General features: G+C 42.3%; 1 protein-coding gene across 2 annotated transcripts in view; it reads left to right on the top strand.

The window, feature by feature from the left end:
- LOC111981497 (homeobox protein PKNOX2-like) overlaps positions 1 to 17477 on the top strand; it is a 108322-nt gene that overhangs the window by 24361 nt on the left and 66484 nt on the right. For both annotated transcript variants that reach the window (XM_070449354.1, XM_024012777.1), the window contains exon 2: positions 6174 to 6261. The gene's annotated coding sequence lies outside the window, so the exon portion shown is untranslated. The remainder of the gene's footprint in view (positions 1 to 6173; positions 6262 to 17477) is intronic.

Here is a 17477-nt window from a genome sequence, read left to right as displayed (position 1 = left end):
GCTTCCACCAAGTTTTAACTCTGGGGTGTGAAGACATACAAATGTATATTTTTTATTAATTTGAAACATTTTCTATTATTTTTCTTTCACTTTGAAAATGTGAAATAGGTTGTAGGGAAAAAATCTAATGTAATCCCTTTTTAGATGTAATTTTAAGGCAGCAAAATGTGAAGACTGTGCAAGGGTTGTGTAGACTTTCCCTAGCAACTGTATATGGATCAGTGTCTGTGTGTGTTTGTATACACATGTGTGTATTGTTTTGTGTGTGCATTTAAGGGTGGATATGGTGTCGTGCGGTGTGTGTATATTATGTGTGTGTCCTGTGCTTTGTCTGCCACATCTGCCTATTATTAGCTGCTTGCTCGTTAAACGTTGGGGTAAACCCCTCGTGATGCCAAGGAGTGTACTGTTACCCCTATGGGAATACCTACCATTGTCATCCAAAGCTCCCTGGAATTCTATAGTTGTTACCCTTAAACAACACAGTCTTAGCCATACTGACCTAGTAATAGTCCCCAATATTGAGCTTAGAATAACTCCTAAACACATGCAAATGTATTCTGTGCTGTTCCAAATGTTAAGTACATAGTGCGTGTTTCAAAATAACCTGTGTGTGTGATGGTGAAAGAGTATATATTTTGCACGGTAAGGGTTGGTCTTATGTCAAAATTCTTGATTATTGCTATTGATTGTGGCCAAAATAAGTTCCATCCCTGAAATAATGACTAAGTAAATAGTTATGCTATATTACCTTCTGAAAAGTGGTAGAGACATATTGGTATAATAGCTTTTAATAAAAGACAGTTGAAAGAGTTGAATTGTTTATGTCATCTATAGGCTTTATACTGTAAATGTGGAAGTACTATTCTGCATTTCTTATAGCATCAGCACCCTATAGAAATCCCTGTGAAGATGGCCAAATGACCTCACTTCCTGTTTGGCCAGTGGAAAGAAAATTGTATCATTGTTGTACATCCTGTTTGACAGTGATCTGTGTGATATTCTGTACAGCTGTAGGGCATGACAGAATATTTAGGTCCCATTGTGTGTGTGTGGAAACCACCGTAAGGATTTTATATATTGTTAGTTCTGTAGATACAGTTACATTCTGTTTGGTGTTTATTGCAAGTTTGTGGTGTGAAGTTTGTGGGGCATGGGTTTTTGAGTTTGGGTGCATGTGCTACAGAACTCCAAAATGAATCCCAAATTAATTAGCTTCTTCATGCCCTGCATCTTTGTGTAGAAAAACCTTGCTCGCCTTTCTTGTGTTTTATGGAAATGAAATTATGGCATAATGTCACTTTCGTTATTAGAACAGAGAGACTGTGCATATGAATCAGTCCACTGTTGTCATAGTAACATGAAGCACTAAACCTCTGAGCAGCTGTTATTGCAGGCTTTGAACAGCTGGGGGGCTATTGCTGGCAAGGGATTGTGGGAAATGAGTCCTTTGGTCCACCCTGCTCACCTTGACCTTCCTCTTCCAAAGAGGAGAGTTTGTGGATCTTAAAGAGGTCCATCTGGACTATACCAATGTGTACTGAGTCTGTGTACGATTATAGGATATTTAGTAAATATTCATTACCTACATTAACGCTATATCTTCTCTGAACATGTTTGCCTGAAACTAAAATAAACTGCCTGTACTCCACTTGAATTGTAAAAAAAAAAAAAATTGAGCAAATGAGCTGAATTGTTTTGTAACGCATGGCCGAAAACAAGTTCGAAGCAGCCGAGCGCATCCCATTATTCGAGAACAAATATTGTACAGGGCTACGATAAAAACTCCAGGAAGCACAAGAACTTGTCATGGGGTAGCACTACTGCCGTGTCCAATTCCTTCAGCTTTAATCAAGTCAAAATGTAACCCGAGAGCAGTGCCCCATCCTCCCACTGTTCAATTTAATGAAGAATTCCTAGACTGGGGGACTGTGTGTGCATGTGTGTGAGTGTGTGTGTGCTAGGCCTGGACTGTTTGCACAAGGCGACATGCCAGACTACTTGAGACTCTGAGACCAAGACAGTGACTGAATGTGGGAAAAATCTAATGCTCTCCACCTCCCCCTCTCCCAAGTCAGAGGGGCCCACTCTCTCCTCTCCGTGTCTGTTTGGGGGCCCAGCCAGCCGACCAGGCTGACTTGGGAGAGGGGGAGGTGGTCTGCTGTGGTGGTCTGCTGCTCCAGGAATGCTAATGCTTCCTCTGTGGTTTGCGAGGAACACAGTGATTAGCCCTCCAGCCCCCCGGGGGGAGCCGCTGCTGCTTCGGCCCGCTTTAATTCACTTTGACGTCAACAGGAAGGCCAGCCCGGGTTGAGCGGCTGGAGAGGAAGGCCACTGCTGGTCCCGGAGATTAGGGGGAAGCTTCCAGAGGGATTACAGACCAGGCTAAAATGTTTTCTTTGTAGCTGGAGGAAACCTTAGAAATGCCTCCCCTTCTACCTCCCCTGATCTTCCTTGGGTGACTGTTGTGTTGGTGAAGTGAACAACCCAGGCTAGAGGATAGCCCACCCCCACAAAAAAAAGCCTACTCTCCTTGTTTACTTTCATGAGCACTGGTCTGAAATGAGTTTATACATTGAAGCAAAAGGGTGTATGGTGGAATCCTATCCAGTCCTTTAATTAACTTGTTAGTGGTCTTGAAGTGAAGGAAACGAAAAAGCCATGTAACTGCTGCAGTATGTATATCCCCCCTCCCCCTGTCTGTTAAATATCCAGTCTCCAAGCTCCCTAGCCTATACCTCACACACAGTCCCAATTGAGCAGTGCAGGTCTTGGTAAACATTCGCTGTTCAGAGCTCCAGTGTTAGCAGGTAGCAGCTGGAGTTGCTAGCCTGCTGGGAAGCCCAGCACACACCCACTGACAGGATACATGACTAGCCGGTCAAGCGAAAGATCAGGTGTCCAATCCTAAATGGAAGATTGAACTTAAATCGGTTACATGTGCATACTGACTTCCTGCACTGCACCAGAACTCCTCGAAATGAGTCCAAGAGCCTATGGAGGTACTAGGCACAAAGGAATATGTCTAAAAGAGACTAAGGCTACCTGCAGCCAAGATATTCTATATTCGACATATAGAATGGCGAGACAGAGGAAGACTAACGTGGACTCTTCATGGCCAGAAGTAATTAACCCATTCATTGTAGCCATTGGTGCTCTGTAGAGTTGCTATTTTCTCAAGTTTTCTCTTGTCAATTTACTCGTGACATTTCTGGATTACTCATTCTACTAATAAAGTCAGATCATTTTTTAAATTGAACCTTTATTAAACTAGGCAAGTCAGTTAAGAACAACATCTTATTCACAATGATGGCCTAAATCAACAAATCCGATAGTTAGTTTAAGAAAGATTAAGGGTACAAGACTGTGTACATATCTGTCTGTGTTGGCAAAATCACTACATCTTCCATCGAGCCTAGCGAGGAGAGGCTGCCCATTGTCACAGTTCCAAGATCAGTCAGAAATGTCTAGCTAACCCTATGCCACTGAAACCGGTGGATCTCAAAACTGAACTTGGATACTCGTTAAGTAGCAATGGTGTCTTTTGCCACAATTGATAGGTCGAACCAGTCATGACTATTCAACAAAACAATAAATCAAGTTTCTTTCCAGCGATTTTCTTAGTTACATGATTGTATAACTAGCAAAGGAGTTTTGAAGTTGAGGGAGCAGTATTTATGAAGTTTGACAAGGATTGCAAAAACTAGCTCAAGTACTCATACTAACCGTACTAACCGTACTATTTGTGACACTAACCATACTATTTGTGACATGAATTGAGTATATAGTATGCTTATTGGTCATAGTATGGATATAGATAGTATGCCAAAACTTCCCGGATGTTGTTCTAGAATTCGTCAAAATATGAAGTATACATGCAGTGGACACTTTTTCCGTACTTTTAAGGCCCGTAATGCAATTCTTCAGAAATGGGCATGGCTTCACAACGTTTTTTAAATTTGAAGAAAATTTAGGAAAATATGCCGAAGTCCAACGAGAGCTGATACAAATTCATTGCTTTAAGTGATTTAAACAAATGTTAACAAAATGTTGAGCAATGTAATAAATAAATAACTTTTCAAATAAGTTACGTTACACGTTATGTTGGCTAACGAACCGCATAGCAGTACAGCAGTATGTTAGCTAGTTACCTAACGTTACTTGACTACTACTACAGTACATCGAACTTGCCAGGCAGTATATTAACTTCATGCTATCTAACTAACTACCCAACGTTTATTGACTTGATTATTCACATCATTCTTAGCTAAGTGGTCATTGTACGTTTCAATGGACATTGTTAATTCTGGCTATCTAATCTGATTTCAGAGCATTCTCTCGCAGAATAACTGCGAGAGAATGGCCCGTGTCAGTACACGTCAGCAAAAAAAGCGTAATTAAATTGTTGCCAGCAGCACAGTTAAAGTCACTAATGCTCTGGATAACATGAAAACAGCCTAACCAGCTCTGCTAGGGCGAGTAAAATTGTCAGAGTGAGGTGTTCTCTCATTTGTGTCTAGAAGTATCTAGCCAACATTAGCCAGTAGTGTAAAGTACTTAAGTAAAACTACTTTAAAGTACTACTTAAGTAGTTGTTTGGGGTTTCTGTACTTTAATTTACTATTTATATTTTTGACAACTTTTACTTTTACTTCAATACATTCCTAAGAAAATAATGTACTTTTTACTCCATACATTTTCCCTGACACCCAAAATTACATTTTGAATGCTTAGCAGGACAGAAAAATGGTCCAATTCACGAACTTATCAAGAGAATATCCCTGGTCATCCATACTGCCTCTGATCTGGCGGACTCACTAAACACACATATTTCATTTGTAAATTATGTCTGAGTGTTGGAGTGTGCTCCTGACTATCTGTAAATTTAAAAAACAAGAAAATGATTCCGTCTGGTTGGCTTAATATAAGGAATTTGAAATTAGTTATACTTTTACTTTTGATACTTAAGTATATTCTAGCAATTACATTTACTTTTGATACTTGAGTATATTTAAAACCAAATACTTTTAGACTTTTACTCAAGTAGTATTTTACTGGGTGACACACTTTTACTTGAGTCATTTTCTATTAAGGTATGACAATTGGGTACTTTTTCCACCACTGCAGTTAGCTTGGGTGCTTGACTATCCTTGAACACTCAGATCAACCCTACTCCTCGGCCAGTGTCCAGTGTGCGCTCTGAATTTACGAACGCCCAGAGCGCACTCTGGCACTCCGGATTGAATTCACGAACACACCCAAAATCATAAAATGTTTAGCTAGTCATTTGTTATGCTAACAAGCTAGCAAGAGGTTGCATAGCAACAGCATCAACTAGACAGGCGAAGCTCTAGTAAGCTCAACTGAAACGATACCGTTCGTTTACAGTATACTAAAATGAAATATTAGTATGTAGTATATACTCATTAAGTATGTAGTATACAGTATGGTGGTATGGGTTTTCGAACACAGCTATAGTTCAGCTAGCCAGCTATTTTAGCAAGGGAAAACAAGCTCGGGACAGGATATAGGGTCCGTGCTGCCCGGCCTCCTTGGGACGTCCCTACCCCATTGAAGTTTACATTTTAAATGGTTGCGTTTAGGGTTAAGTAATGGTTATGGTTAGGGTAAGGGTAGGGGTTAAGGTTAGGATTAGGTTAGGGACGTCCCACGTATCCCAGATAGCACTTACTCATGATATAGCTGGGCGCACATGCGCACTAGGCTAATTCAAGACATAGATGATAGTTTTTATGCCCTGATATCTGGAGCTCGCGGCGAAATGTTTAATTAAACCATTCAGAGACTGAAACAAAGAAATCAGATGACAAATATTTAAAGAGAGAGAATCGATATACAATTCCGAAATCAGCTGTCAGTAGTAAAACAAAGCTTAAAACGATGTTTGAGTGAACCTGAATGCAGAAAATGAATGATGATGTCGCTTCTGGACACTGATTCTCCTCACCACTCTATTCACACCCATTATATGGCGGTATTTTAATGCCAATAATACTGTATACATAAGAAAACAACCCAGACCACTATCATTGTGACATTACAACTACTTTTCTGATTTTGCCTTCTTTTGTGTACAGTAAATGGGATATGTTAAAAATGGACTTTATACATACATGTTTACTCACACAGCAACATTTCCCTGTTTTTTGCAGACTTTGTGTGGAGGACCGGACACTAAGGCGTGGAAGAGCAGACGACAACAACATTGACTGCTGCTGTGTTGCTGAGGGCAAACTAACTGTGAGTTCTCCCATCACCTTTTCACAGTCCTGAAATAGGGAAGTAAGACTTTAAGACTTCTTCACTAGAGTTACTGTTTACATACTGTCTGTTTGTTTACAGCACCATTAAACAAGAGGTGTATTTATCGAGTGCCTAAGTGTAGTCTTTGGGCATGTGTTTTATACACGTACGCATGACTAACTAATGGGGTGTTAACAACACATCTTAGCAGCACATCTGGTACATCTAATACTGTCAAGCTGCTTCTTCAGAAGCAGTGTGGAGGACCAACTCCAAGTGTTTTTATCGTACCATGATGAAGGCTAAGACTAAGAGCACACAATTAAGTGTAACTCCTACCTTAAAAAACTACCATGCAAGAGTAGTTACTGTAAGTCTCTTTGATTGACTCAACTCCGTTGCGGTTCGGTTGACCTAGATCGACATCAATCATTTAAGGCCTCTTCCTAATTCCGCAGACTAAGTTGTATTTCCCAATTTGACTTTTTAAGTTGACTTTACTTCTCGCAGGGAGTTTATTTCCCAAAGTTTGGATGCTGCTTTTCCCCCTTCATGTTTTTAATAGCAGTTAGATTCACTCTAAAAACACTATTTGTGTCTTTAATGGTTGAGCTGGCCAGGATGGAATTGACTGGAGTTGATGAGTTCTAAGTGAAGCTGTGGGGAGAGTTCGAGACGAGGGCTTTACTGTGACACTATAATGACAGGCAACAGGGAGGTGAACTCATTTTTTAGTAGGAATAGGATGAGAAGGGGGGGTTGGAGGGCAGAAAGAGAGGGAAGTCTCTTTAATTGAGTGCAAAAGCAGCTGGATATTCCAAGCCATTTCCCGCCACAACAACGGTGCACTGGCACTGCCTGTCTCCATATCCTCCTGGCCCTAATCACTCCCAGCCGCTGCATCCTCCCTCCCTCCTCTCCTCTCCTGTATGGATTCTTCGGAGCCCTGCCGAGGATTGTTTTACACTTAATTTTGTTAGACCTAACGAGATTTCGCTAATTAAATCTCCTCCTGGCTGGAGCCGCCATCTCACACTGTCGCGCGGAGTGTTTGTTTGTATAGATCTTTTTAGACTAATAAACATTTTCATTCCAAAGTCATGGGGAGAGGAGAGAAGGGTCGTGTTGAGTGGATGAGGCTTGTGTTGCTCCTGCACTTCTGATAATCCTTATAGGTTTTAACCTAGCATTCGGTGTTAGGGAAGTGGCAGCCATCCGCACCAGGTACCACTTTCTCTCCTCAATGGAATGGCATCCATAGGATGATAGTCTCTTATGAAAACTGTCCATGGCTACCTAGCTCTTTCCCTTCCTTCACAGCATCTTGTTATTGTATCAATGAATGGGCAGCGATCATGCAGCTACAGTATATGATCCTGATAAACACAGCTGTCCACCACAGGAGGCTGCTGAGGGGAGGATGGCTCATAATAATGGCTGGAATGGAGTGAATGGAATGGTATCAAACGCATGGAAATCGTGTGTTTAAGTTTGATAACCATTCCATTTATTGTTTTCCAGCCATCACTATGAACCAGTCCTCCCCAATTACGGTAACACCAACCTCCTGTGCTGTCCACCCAATCCACACCGGTCTGGATGGATTAATGTGAAACCTTTAGACATTGCTATATGCTTTCCCAGTATCATGACCAATGATAGAATAATTCTATGATGGATAGACACATACAAATACAAACATTGTCTTCCTCTCTAGGTCCCTTTGTCGTCATTCCTAACAAAGATAGAGCCTGTTAAACTACATGCAATAAAAATGGGTTTCAGTAACCAAAATGTCCCTGTAAGTCCCAGTGTTTAATCTCAAGAAGTCTACCTGCATTGTATATCTGTGTGTTGTGGGGTTTTAGGGGAAGTGTCACCAGGTGGGGCCAGGTCTAAACATAGGCGATGCCTGGGAGGGGCCCTGCCTGGGAGGGGCCCTGCTATGGTGGATGCCCCCTCAGGAGACACTCCCCGACTATTGTAGGAGCACACCGCCCACAATAGACTTGTAGTCTCTCTGCATTGTTGCTTGCCAAAGGCTCCATTGTAACCACCTCCTTCCTCCATTCTCCCACTCCCTGCCTGCATCCCTCTAACTCCCTCTTGGGTTTGGTTCTATCCAGTCCTCTGCCACCTCTACCCCCATTGTGGAGGGTGTGGGTAGGCTGCTCGGTTCTGGCGGAGGTGCCCCTGGTGAAGGCCTGTGCTTGGTGATCAGGTTTCTGCCACCTGTCGCTCAGCTTAGGGAGGGAGGGGGAGGGAGGGAGCCAGGGGAGATGCCCAGGCATCTGGCACCAAGAGGGGCTCGCCATGTGCCAAGAGTACTGGATCCCAATGTTCTCGATCTTTCATTTCATTCAATTCATTTCATTTCTCCAGTGTGAAGTCCGCTTTCTCGTTTCTTCCCTTTTTTTATCAAGGAGGACAACATAAATGGTGGTAGGGAATTGTATTTTTAGCTTTAGCATTAGCATGTGGCCAATGACAAGCATCTCAAAGGTAGATGTTAGTTACAGATCATTTAGTATTGTTGGAATCAAAGTTTGTGTTTTATGTTTAGATGTGTCCTTACAACTGTTTAAGAAATGCCATTAGGACTCCCATGAGTTCCTTGTGTACAGTATCCTGTTGACCAAATGGTATCGAACATATGAAGTATCTTACACATGCATAGCAAGGTTAGCATAGACATTCAGAGATGGAAGCCAACCTCATTAAACAGACTACATCTGAAATGCTCGCTCTCAGATGAGGCAACTAAGGTATTTTAGATTGAAGCACCTGACACCTCCCACTGTCTTTACAGACAATTAAATAGTGAAGGCTGACATTTCCAATCCCACAAGGAAATCCAATTTCGGAAAGTATTCAGACCCCTCGACCTTTTCCATATTTTGTTACGTTACAGCCTTATTCTAAAATGTATTAAATAGTTTTTTCCTCATCAATCTACACACAATACCCCAAAATGACAAAGCAAAAGACAGGTTTGTAGAAATTTTTGCAAATGTATAAAAAAACTAAACAGAAATATCACATTTACGTAAGTATTCAGATCCTTTACTCAGTACTTTGTTGAAGCGCCTTTGGCAGCGATTAAAGCCTTGAGGCTTCTTGGGTATGATGCTACAAGCTTGGCACACCTGTATTTGGGGAGTTTCTCCAATTCTTCTCTGCATATCTTCTCAAGCTCTGTCAGGCAAGATGGGGAGCGTCGCTGCACAGCTATTTTCAGGTCTCTCCAGAGATGTTTGATCGGGTTCAAGTCCGGGCTCTGGTCGGGCCACTCAAGGACATTCTGAGACTTGTCCCGAAGGTACACCTGCATTGTCTTGGCTGTGTGCTTAGGGTTGCTGTCCTGTTCGCACCAGTCTGAGGTCCTGAGTGCTCCGGAACAGGTTTTCATCAATAATCTCTCTGTACTTTGCTCCGTTCATCTTTCCCTCGATCCTGATGAGTCTCCCAGTTCCTGCTGCTAAAAAACAGCATGATGCTGCCACCACCATGCTTTACCGTAGGGATGGTGCCACCTCCCTGAACAAGGCCCTTCTCCCCCAATTGCTCAGTTTGGCCAGCTCTAGGAAGAGTGTTGGTGGTTCCAAACTTCTTCCATTTAAGAATGATGGAGGCCACTGTGTTCTTCAGGACCTTCAATGCTGCAGATATTTTTTGGTACCCTTCCCCAGATCTGTGCCTAGACACAATCCTATCTTGGATCTCTACGGACAATTCCTTCGACCTCATGGCTTGTTTTTTTTCTCTGACATGCTGTGAATTGGGGAACCTTATATAGACCGGTGTGTGCCTTTCCAAATAATGGCCAATCAATTGAATTTACCACATGTGGACTCCAATGAAGTTGTAGAAACACCCATTGATGAGGGAAAACTTTTTATTTAATACATTTAGACTAATGCTGTAACGTAACAAAATTTGGAAAAAGTCAAGGGGTCTAAATACTTCCCGAATGCACTGTATACCCTAGAGAAAGCAATTGAACCTGCACCTCTGTAAATATCATGCCGTATTAGTGGAGAATCTGTGACACTGTGAGCCTAGTGTGCCGCCTGGGATAAGGGCATTTTCCTAAGAAATTAAACGATTTAGCTGTCATTTCGATAATGGAACGAAAAAATATAATATTTAGACAAAACGGAAAAAGAAAACGAATTGACGTACACCTATGATATATACTCTTGCATCCTTTTTGCCAGTCAATTTCGAGTTCACCTGTATGCCCTTCATCATTAGCGTTAGCAGCACGCTAGCTACCCCTCCTCCATCTCCCATCCCATCGTTCTTGCCATCTCAACCATCATCCCTTAGTGAAACCCCTTCATCTCCTCACCCTGCTAGCTACCCAACCCTGCTCTCGTTTCCCCACCAACCCAGCAACCCTAATTATGTTGATTTAACTTAGCCACAACCCCTTCCTTCCTCCATACCACCATCTGAATGGAAGCTTATTAGTTTGAATATTTTTTTTTATTTATTCCCCATTTCTTGGGGCCCCTGTCGGCATATCCAATTACTCTCGCCGCGCGGCTGTAATTGCCTCCATGCCAATGGCCGCCAGACAATCGTGCTAAATGAGGTGAGGCCGAGAGGCTGCGAGCACGACTTCATTAAGAGCTAATGGGATTTTATTGGGGGGACTGAAGACCCAGCTCATCAAAAAGGGACGATGGAAAGAAAACAAAACAGATGGAGAGGAAGAGCCAAAAGACTCTGCAACGTAGCTCCCTGCGTAGGCTGCATGCACTTTTTGTTTTACCCTGGTAAGAAAAAAGAAGCAGCAAAACTCTCTATAACTCGATCCTTGCCATCAAACCCCTACCCCATCCCTGTAAAACATACATACAAGAGAAAGAGACAAATGTTGGAGCGTTGTTGAAAGATAAGGCAGGCCTGAAGGGTGGAAGGTTTTATAGGAAGTCTTTGGGCCTCTAGACTTGTTGTAGTATTTAGAATTATAGACTTGAATTCTTCTAGACTTGAATTATAGTCAAATGTTTGTTTTCTTCAGAATGTTTGTATGTCTTTGTTGTTAAAATGTATTCTAGGCTTGAATTATGTAGCACTTAACAATAATTTAAAAAAACATTTCACTTGCAATCTATCTCTGGGATGTTAAGCAGATCAATACCAAGTCTAATATTACAGTTGATGTTTTCATCACCTATGTGTACAATAGATACTAACTAATATATTAACTCATTTCAAAAAGAGTACTGGTGAAACTAACAGACAGATGATATACCCAGTTGAAGCATTCAAAGTGCTGCGCTGAGATTGGGGTAGTATTCGTGCTTCTGTGCAGTGTGGGATACGGCAGTACTTGATGCACTCAGAAACAAGGAAAGTACTCAACTCAAGAAGAGGGCATGCAAAGTGCTACGAGAATAGCTTTTTCAGCAGCAATGAATGAAGTGGAGATGAGTGAGAGCCAATCACTGCTGATATACAGCAATGTGATGCATCATGTGTTGAGATGTTTTCCAACTCAGACATGTACAGTATACAGTATGTATGTATTTGGTAGTGATGCCCATGCAATAGATATGAACATGCCCTCGTCTGTCATCAGTCTGCCCTTGGTATGCATGTGAAGCTGGTCCACCATTTTGGAGAACCACTTTAGGAATAGCTACATTGCAGCTTGCAGGTGAGGATCAGTTGCCCATACTTTAATCCTCTGCACCATCTTAATGCCGCTACGGTTGTCCTGCTGTGGGATTCAGCTCAATGTGCCTTTTGACTCCTCTGTAAGAGGGTCCTGCCAAAATCTATTACACAGTGAATTGTGTTCACCTACAGGAGCATTTAGTCCCAGTGTGTAATGTATACTGTGAACTGAACATTAGCTTCTAATCTGACTTTGCTCCATTCTGTCGCCATTGAGTATTAAGGCTACTAAGTCCATTCACAGAGAAATTGTGATTTGCACAAAAGACAACCCAATTACAAGATGCATCTGTTTGTTGTGAAAAACGACACGTTTCATCCTCAAAAGACAATTGAACATTTCAATGTTTCAAATCAAATCAAATTGTATTTGTCACATGCACCGAATAGAACAGGTGTAGACCTTACTGTGAAATGCTTACTTACAAGCCCTTAACCAACAATGCAGTTTTAAGAAAATAGGATTAAGAAAAGATTTACTACGTCAACACAAGACAGTGTACTCAGTGTGTGTACCCAGTGTTTGTTGTGGGTGGTTGTAGGCCTGGAGCCGATTGACGCCTGGCCCTGGTAGTAACAGCTGTCCTCCAGCTGCCAGAATCTCCTGCTTGGAGGAAAACAGACCCAAACCTCCAGGGTCAGTGCTGTGGTATGGAGGTCTCCACGGCAACCGGAGGAGGATCTAGAGCCCTGAGAACAATCCTGCCACTGAGAGGAGAGTTGCGCTCCGGCTCGCCTCTGAGCTCAACACAGGGGAATGCGACTCTCCCCAAGTGGGGAGACGGAGAGAGGGAGAAAGAGTGAGAGCTGAATAGGAAGGAGAGAGTGAGAGATAGGGAGAGGAAGGAGGAAAAGAGGATGAGGAGAGAAGGGAGGGGTGAGAGAGAAGCTTGGTTTTATCCCGGCCAAAACAGCGGTTGTCATGTTAACCCAACCCCCTCCTCCTCCTTCCCACCCTTCCTTCTCTCTTTCTCTCTCTCTTCAACCCCTCACCTAGCTCAGGCATTCCCCACAAGCAGTGGGGTAGTGTTTGAATGACTGAAACACTATATGCAGAACGTAACAAATTGTACTTATTGGGTGCCGGCTTGTATACAACACTCTGACCAGTGGTGATTAGAACAAAAACCTGACCCCTTTGCCAAAACGTATTTTTGTTTTATTAAACACTGTACTGAGCAAGCTCTATTCCAAGAAAAGTCATGCTCTTTCATAATACGTTGTAGTTCAATAAACATAGCTTTTTATGTAAGTACGTTTATTTTGTTTGAATTCAGCTGGTTCAGATAAGTTTGTTGCTCTAACAGTTACACTGTAGTCTCAAACTGCAGACCACATCAAAGCTATTTACACTGTGGTAGGCAATGGCCATCAACCTGTGAATTTGAGTCTGTTTGTGGTCATCCAAAAACTTTTGAATAAAACTTCCACACACCATTCTTATATACAACATCTCTAAGTAGGGTTTTGTTTAATAGAGTTACGATTCAAATCAGCAGAGGAGACAATAGAAACAGTAACAGAAAGAGTAACAGGTGTTAACCAAGATGTGGTGCCACATGAGCCACTGTATCTGGTAATCAGGGCTTCACTTTAACTGGAAGGAGAAACACTTGGCATGGACATTCTGATAATCAGAAATCAGTTTAAGACAAAAGGAAATTGCGAATCCAATCATCTATTGTTATGGTACATGAACAATTGTCAGAAGATTATTGTTCTGTTCTAAATGAAGAGGCCCTCACGCGTCACCTGCAGCTCGATATGGAAAGTAAGACACACAAACAACACTTGATTTAGACGAGGGGAACAGAATGCTCGTTATTTACCTTAAGGTCACCACTTTTGCCTAAATGGTGACAGAAATTCACAAAGAATGGAGGGGTTTCTATGGTAACAGGCTCCCTGCAAAAAGGTCACCGTCAGAGGCAGCCTCAGAAAGACACAACAGGATTATGGGGGATTTGGAGGGGGAATAAAATCAGTTTTATTCTCTCTTTTTTTTGTATAAATACATTTCTTCTATAGAATATCTGAACGATGATAAAAACATTGGATTTGAATAGTGCAATTACATGGCTCCAAACGGCAAGGGCCTCTCTTTTTTATTATGATTTCTTTATTTTCTTTTGATGTCAGAATTGAAAAGGGAGTGTGGTCGGCAGTCGCCCGACGCCCAAGCTTTGTGCTCGCCGCTGATACATACCCGCCTTGCCCCCTCAATCACTGGCGGCTCCTTTCGCTCCCCTCCCTCTCAAGTCATTTTAATTAAGTCAGTCTCGCTGGCGTGGCTGGCAAAGATAATTGGAGAGGGTTTTGGATGCCATTTACTCTAAATGTCGCATGTTTCTTCCCTTTCTTTTCGGTCTGTCTCGGTCTGCCTCTCCCCCATCTTCTGGCATGGAGGCTGATCTGCCCCCCCCCCTCTTCTCTCTCTCTTTCGTTTCCATCTTATATTCAAACGTGAAATATGGATCAACCTCGTCTGTGTGGTGTGTGGCACGCCACTGAAAAGTTCCTGTGAATTGGGCCGATGCTGCAATTGATTTGAAATGGCAAATCAAGTGATGGCAATATCTTTGAAATGAGGGGATCCTTTTGAACTTTTTGAAAAAATTATTATTTTCTCACTGTCAAGAATACTGAAAACGTATAGGGAAGACATATACACAGTATATTAAATATAGCTTAAGAATAACTAACATAAATTATGCTTTAAGCAATGCTTTGATGATCTGGAAGTGAAGCAATTGTATGTTGTTTCTCAACATCATTTCACATTGCTTCCATATGGAGAGAATGATGATCCCCCAAGTTCTAGTCAAGAGTATAGACCCATTTCTCGGCCTCATTGTTAAAAGACATCAGAAAGGGGCTTGTTTACATTGGATTGAATACAACTTCAGATGCAGCTTCTCCCTTACAGAAAAAACACATTATTTCACATGCGGAAAATTCATTTCATGTGAATTTCACCTGATTTCACGTTAAATCAATCAATCTGAAATCAGGTGAATACATCTGTTTTTGGAACACTTCACAAGTCATCCCGTTTTCACTTGTAGTTTCTATCACATTAACTTCACATAAGATCATGTGGTCAAATGGAAACATGTTTTTTTTGGAACACTTCCCATGTGTTCACGTGAAATGCATGTTTTTTCTGCAAGGGCTGCAAGTTAACAAATACGTAGTCAGATGGTTAGCGGCTACAACATGGCAGCTGTCATCGGAGGATTGATTAGCTAGCAAGATAGCGAGGCAAGGTAAAATATCACCCATAGAGCTAGAATAATATACTTATTGAGCATAGCTATACCCATCAGTCTTGTGTGTTTTCATAGTTATCATTCACTCATTGTTAAGTTTGTCAAGTTCCCGACATCAGTGTATAGCTATACTGCTACAGGGCTTTTGATGTGAGGATACGCGTGCATCACTTAAACGTGATGTTTGCTTGTAAACAGAAAATGTCTCTATGTGCAGTATAATTTTGATTAAGACTGCAGAATGAAGTGTAGCAACTTTGTGAAGAATCTGTCGAATCATTTTTATAATAACACTGTCAAATTCTTTCAAGTTATTTGTGTTGTGGTGCGTGCATGAGTTTTGAGAGTTCAGGAATCTAGCAATGAGTGATATGTGCAACACTCTAAAAGTGTTAACTGTGTGCAATGTGCCCATGAGTATTAACTTCACACTTTCTGACATTTGCAGTGTTCACTTATGTGAGTGATAAATATAATACTACATTTACACTACATGTATGAACCCTACAACATATAATGTGGCATATGAGGTATGTTGTACTTGAGTGTTTAGTGTGTGCAGTGTGTGGCATGTGCGGTGTGTGTGAGTGTTAAGTGTGCGGGGACTCCTCCAGGCAGGCCCCCTATCAATCACAAAGGGTCGGGCCTGTTGCTAAAATGGTGGAGCGGGCCACCCATCCAGTCTTGCCGCTCGGGGGAGATCCAATGTCCTCAGAGCTCTAATGCACTCCAGATGTCCTTTTGGCTGGGGCTGATTTTTCCATGTGGTCTATATTAAAGGGAACTTTATTTAATATAACAGGCTTTTAAAATGCTACATTTGTGCACAATTTCTACTTAAAATATCAAAGGGACTTGTTGATGCACCTGCAGCAACTTGCCTGTTCAGTTCTAATCGCTGGCTCATGATAGCTGTGCATTTTCTATTTTTTCCCATTTTAAAACAGCATTGGTAATACTGAGTCCCCAATGTCTCTGTTCTCTTTGGTGTTGGCTGCTCTCTCCTCTCTCTCTCTATATCTCCATCTGGCTCCTTTCATCTCTTACCTTCTCTCTCTTTCTTAATCTACTTGTGTCTCTTCCTTTCTCACACTCCCTTTCTCTCTTTTTCTCTAGTTCTGGCTTTCTCACTCCCCCTCTCTCCCTCATCACCCCACACATGCTCCCCTCCGCTCCCTGTGGCATTTGAGAGAGGAAATTTAATATTGGATTGTTTGGTGTTTCCAAGGATTCCATTCGGCTGGGCTCCTTCCCCGACACAAAGACAAACATCAGCTGTCGGTGCCAAGAGCAGCAAACACCAGCGTCTCCCTCATTATTTGCCCCTCTCATTTCAGAGCTCTGGCCTACTTTTTATTGTCTCTTTCTTCCCCACTGCCTGGTTTGTGTTCTAGACGGCTCTCCATGCTCTCCAAGTGCCCCTGACACTGTTTTTTCCCCCTAACTTTATGGCATACCCACTGTGATCGTTTGAATTGTGTTTTTTTTTTTTGGTATCAGCAAGTGATATCGTAATTACCAGGCCCTTGGGAATGGTTGTGGACAATTATCAGATTTCCATTTTACAGGAAAAATACATCTGGATGAAGAGAGAAAATGAGGGGAGTGGTTCATTGTTGCAGGGAATGAAACTGTATATAGGGATAATAGTTGTTCACTTTTCAATAATTTCAATAATAAAAAGGGAGCATGCATGAACTGGATCTCAATTAGCTAGCATATTCAGTAGCCTAGCTATCTTTCAGACAGTTTTTAGACTTTGTGGACCAATCTCTCATTATGCTCAACCAAGTATTAGTTACCCTTCGGTTTCCTCATGGGTCCAACCACACATTGCCAACGAACACCCTTATGGGGTGAAGGTCTTTCTCCCTACCGCCTCCACACATGTCATCCACCTTGCCCTGGTTCCTCCACCTGCTATAATAGTCTGACCCCCCTCGGCGGCTCATCCAGACCCTGACGAGGGGGCCTCAAACCATCTCCACCAGGAATCTGCTGACAATCAAAGCTGCGCATCCCAACCATTCTACCTCCTCTACATCCACCCACACACCTGATAACCCCCCCCCACTCATTAGCCCCCTGCCGCTCTCCTCAAATATTCCCCGTCGCTTGTCCTTTGTAGGGGGAGGGATAGAGGGATGGAAGGAGGATAGAGAGATGGAATCCTCTGCATGCAGATGACTAGGTGCTCTTAATCTTCCCCTCCACATGCCTGCCAATACCTCTACACAATGTGCCCTCACCCTCCGG

This window comes from Salvelinus sp. IW2-2015, linkage group LG20 (genome assembly GCF_002910315.2).
Source record: "Salvelinus sp. IW2-2015 linkage group LG20, ASM291031v2, whole genome shotgun sequence".
Taxonomy (NCBI): Eukaryota; Metazoa; Chordata; class Actinopteri; order Salmoniformes; family Salmonidae; genus Salvelinus; species Salvelinus sp. IW2-2015.
This window is presented reverse-complemented; position numbering and strand designations above follow the sequence as displayed.